Below are 5,361 nucleotides of genomic sequence, written 5' to 3'. Positions count from 1 at the left end.
TTTGAGTTATATGTCAGTCTGTCCCTCTATGTCACACGATATTTTTTCTAAGATAAAATCCCGAGGGTCGGGAATTCCTTGTCTTGTTTTGAATTTTTGAGTTGTAAGTTTGGCTTGTTATTACAGGATGAAGCCTACAGGGTCTAGAGTCTTGATGGTTTCCAAAGTGCCCAAAAAGTTAATAAAGTGGTGGAGCACGTTCAACTACGCTGACCAGCAAGAGCTATTTAAGATATTAGGTGATCTTACGAAACTTCTGCATGTCCCACCCCATCCAGACCTAATAGATACTGTGCTGACCTTTTGGGATCCTAGTAATTTGGTGTTTAGGTTCGAAAAGTGTGAAATGACGCCTACGTTGGTAGAATTATCTGGTCTACTTCATTTGCCTTATATTGACAAAAGTATGATCCGAGCTCGGAATCACTCCGGAAATAGGTTTCTACAAGGGTGTGGTTTGAAGAGTAATAACGGACATTTGGGTTGTCTGAATCAATCATGGATTTCTTTAGACTTTCTATTTGCTAGCTTTGGGTCCTCAGAAGGTTTTGATTGCTTTTGGGATGAATTTCATATGACTAAGGAGAAGTGGGAGAGAAAGCGTCTTGAAGTCTTCACCCTCGCTTTGTTAGGTATTTTAGTGTTTCCACTAGAAGAAAGACGTATTAATACCCGTTTGCAATCTGTGGTGATGGCTCTATTTCATAAGGATCAAAATGACAAGCGCACTATTCAAAAGGGGAAGGTCTTTGATCAAAAGGGCAGGTTCACTCTCATACCCATGATCTTAACAGAAATATATAAGGCTTTAACTAAAGTGAAGAAGGGGATGAGATTTTTTGAAGGCAGTAACCTGATATTGTAGTTATGGATGATGGAGCATAAACATGCCCCTTCTTTAGTTAGACTAGACGTGGTTGATCATTGTATTCCCAATCGAGTGAAAGCCATGGACTTCAGGTTGCGTTTGGATAAATTCTCGCTACCCATGGGAGTCGACGCTTGGATTGAATTTCTTGAGTCAAGAACCGGGGATAACATTTTGTGGACTTATCTGTGGCTTCGACCAAAGATAATCTTGTTTGGTTGTCAGACGCAGCTCCTTTTAGTTATGTTAGGGCTCAATTGCACTAGACCATACAGTCCTTCTAGGGTAATGCGCCAGTTGGGTAGGCTTCAGGATGTGCCACCAGCAGTGGATCTTCTGAAGGATGTTGAGTACTTTAAGGACCAAGCCTTAGGTGAGAGCAAGTACGAGCAGTTTTGGAAGCATGCAACAAAGCTAGGTGTGGACACACTCAAAGAAAGTTTGGATAATCCAGGGTACACTTAGGGATATGGGGTCTGGCTTCAATCTATCCCTCGGGGTATCAGTCAACCCTTACCAGCGCAGCTTAGAGGGAGAGTATAGGAAGAATGCATAGTTGATGACCATCAGGATGAAAGTGCGGGGTCCAAAGTGGAGACACTGAGAGTTCAGTTAGCAGATTTGTTCAAGATTATAGAAAGGTGTCAGAACAACCTTTCTAATTGCACTCCTCATGAGGCAGGCATACGGGCCCGAAGCTTCTTCCCCAATATCAGGGTGTCTTTGCAGGACATGCTACAAAGTTTGAATGGGAGAAAGAGAACTTCACAGGCAGGTCCATCTCAGCCAGGTTCATCACATAGAGCACCAGTCTGAAAGAGCATTTCTTATCTTTATTCAATTTGAGTTTTTTATGTTTCTGTCATTGTAGGGTGGCGTCTGTTTTAAGTCGGAGTCAAGTTATTTTTGGTATTAGGGTCTTTATCAGTAATTTCACGTATGTCGTCTTAGGGGCCTAGAATGTTATTTTGTATTTGTTGTTTAGTTTTTAAAGCGGTCCTAAATTCGTTGCAGTTTTGTTTCTTTCTTTCATCAAAATGTTATAAGGTTACGTCTTTCTTTTGTTTGTTTGTTTGTTTTCGTTTTCGCGAAAAAAAAGGAAAAACAAAGAAAAAAAACTTCAATTATGTGATTTTTATGCATATGCTGCCTGAACTACGCAAGATCTGGTTCATGTACAACATGATACGTAGGCAACCTACTTTTGGGTTCGATCTAATCATTTTGTTTCGTTATTTTTCATTTTTTTTTTTAAAAAAAGCAAAAGCCATAAAGAATGATAAAATGAAGGTAGATAGCGAGAGAGAAAAAGAAAGAAAGGATGATGAGACAAGAAAGAAAAAGAATAGAGATTGATACGAAAAAAAAGAGAGAGAAGAGGGCGAAAAAATAAATAAAAAATAATAATAATAATAATAATAATAATGTGTAGATAAAAATCGGGATGATGTTAAAATGACCTCGCTACCCTCAAAAGCTGGTAGAAATGAACATAAATTTAAGATAATTTTACCAATGTGATTCCCATGCTTGTTGTGTGCCCTAATCCTAACGGATGTCGTCCTTGATGAGCATGTTCTTTCAGATAACAGTGGTAGGTTTGCAGCACTCTGTCTAGTCACCCATACTTCACTAGATCAAAAGCAAAGCTCACCATGGCTAGCAAGGAGATTGAAAATTCGCTCATTGACCCGGATAAGGATCACAGGGAAGAAAGTCCAGAACACAATGATGAGGTAGTAAGTCTCAGGCAATAATTGATAGATTTGCACTGGGCATGGGCCAGCGGAATGCCTCCTCTTACGCTCCCTGAAGGTCTTGGGAATATCTCTAATTTTCCACCGCTCTCTCAGGCGCAATTCTCTGCTCCTACTGAGTCACCTGAGCACGCGTCAGGATTCACTCCACGACATTATTATCCTGGCAGTTCTGGTGTGCCCTTGGCAGCTCCCCAATCAATACCCACTGCTCAGCCGGCGCCACCGATCACACCGGTATTCGTGTATCTGCCACCACCTGAAGCTCCCACATATGCTGTGCATCCAACAATGGGGTTTCCTAGGTCTGCCAGTGAGCCAGTATTGAAGGTTCCAGATAGTCAGTATTATGCCCCGGAGCCTACTTTGAGAATGAATGAACCGTATGGGTACACTCAGCCACCTGCATTTCCATTTGATACGGAGAAACCTGTCGTAACAGAGAAACAGGAAGTCATAGCACGAAAGTTGAAAAGTTTAGAACAGGCCAAGAGGAATTTGCAGGGAATCGAAGGTTATAAGAGTGTTTCCTATAAAGACCTTTGCATGTTCCCAGACATCAACCTTCCCCTCAGTTTTAAAATGCCCAAGTTCGAGAAGTATGCAGGGCACGGTGATCCCGTGGCACAATTGAGATGTTATTGCAACCAATTGAGGGCTGCAGGAGGAAGGAAAGAGCTGCTCATGGCTTTCTTTGGTTAGAGTCTTTCTGATCTGGCTTTAGAATGATTTATCGATCAAGATATCGACAAGTGGAAGAGTTGGGATGACTTAGCTTCTGAGTTTGTGCAATATTTTCAGTATAACATTGACCTAATTCTGGACGAAAAATCTTTGGTCAACATGAAGAACAAAAGCACTGAAGGTTTTAGGGAATACGTGATAAGGTGGCGTGAACAGGCCGCCAGGGTAAAGCCTTCAATAAAAGAAAGCAAGTTGGTAGAGGTTTTCATTCAGGCACAGGATGATACCTATTTTCAACATTTACTTCCGACAATGGGAAAGTCTTTTATTGAAGTCCTCAAAATGGGGGAGATGATAGAGGACGGAATCAAGACCGACCGAATAGTGAGTTTTGCCATATTGAAAGCCACAACACAAGCGATTCAAGGTGGATCTGGCATATTCGGAGGTAAAAGAAGAAAGAGGACGTGGCGACTATCGCAGCTGGAACCCATTCCTATCCCAAAAGTCCACCTCGCCCCTATACCCAATTCCAAGCCCAAGTCTATGCCCAAGCTCCATATATTCCTCCCCACCATTACTACCCTCCACAAAACCCTTTATATTCCATTTCACCACCCCCATACCCAGTATATAGCGCACAACCATATGCCCAAACCCCTTCTTACCTGCAATGGCGCGCGCAAGCCCCACAAAATCGCCTATTCGATCCATCGAATTACCAAAACCCCTCCAGACCCTGTTTTACCTAGGCCCAAGTATAAGAAAGAGAAGGTGGTCAAAATTTAATTCACACCTCTTGGCGAGACATATGTTAGCTTGTTTGATAGGTTGAGAAAGTTGAAGGTCTTAAGCCCAATTCAAGAAAGGCTTTCAAATCCACCGCCGAGGAATCTCGATTATTCTTTAAGGTGTGCGTACTGTTTTAACATACCAGGCCATGATATCGAGAAATGTTGGCATTTAAAGAGAGCTTTCCAAGATTTAATTGACACAAATCAGATACTGGTCCAGGCCCTGGAGGGTCCAAACATTAACCAGAATTCGCTGCCAACCCATGCTGAAACTAATATGTTAGAATTGATATATGATAGGAAAGAGTCGTCAAGGTTTTATAAGCCTATCGTCAAGATACAAACCATTGAGAAGAAATCGGTGAATATAGCAGAGTCTTTGAAAGCAATGTCATTGAGCCAGGAAGGAATGAGAGAAGATAAAGCCCAAGAGAGCACAAAGAAACCCCTGATCACTGTTCAAGGTGCCAGAAGGTATGTTGATTTAAGTCAGGATAGACCTAAGTTGACAATGGTAGGAGCTCCGAGTAAGCCCATCTTGACGGTGAAAGGAGCACTGGCACAACCTATTGTCCTCAAACTGGTGACCCAACCTCCGATAGTAGATACGAAAAGGGTTCCATAGAATTATGGGCGGACTGTGATGACCTATCACGGGAAAAAAGTAGTGGAAGATGTAGATGAGGTAGGGGTTTGACTAGGTCAGAAAGATGCTTCATGCCTAAAAGTTTAAGAAAGTTAAAGCCAATTGTGAGTGGACCATCATCTATCAAAAAGCCTATCACCGAAGAAGAAGTCGAAGAATTTTTGAAAAAGATGAAATTGCCAGAGTATTCAATAATAGACCAGTTGAAGAAAACCCCTGCTCAAATTTTCCTCTTATCTTTGTTGTTGCACTCCAAGGAGCATCGTGATATTTTACTGAAGGTATTAAATGAAGAATATATTCCTAGGGAGATTAAAATAAATCAGCTTGAGAAAATGGTCAAAAAAATCTTTGAGGTCAATCGGATCAGCTTTTCTGATAATGAATTGCCTGTTGAAGGTACAGGACATAATCGGGGCCTTTACATTACAGTGAAGTGCGAAGATTTCTATGTCACTCATGTTATGATTGACGGAGGTTCAGGTGCAAATATCTACCCTATTTCTACTTTTCAAAGTTGAATATTGGTGCTAAGAGGATCAGGCCCAACAATGTATGTGTCAGGGCTTTCGATAGTGCAAAATCAAACTCCATTGGCAAAATAGAACTAAT

Source organism: Capsicum annuum, chromosome 11 (assembly GCF_002878395.1).
Source record: "Capsicum annuum cultivar UCD-10X-F1 chromosome 11, UCD10Xv1.1, whole genome shotgun sequence".
NCBI lineage: Eukaryota > Viridiplantae > Streptophyta > Magnoliopsida > Solanales > Solanaceae > Capsicum > Capsicum annuum.
Note: the sequence above shows the minus strand (reverse complement) of the source record.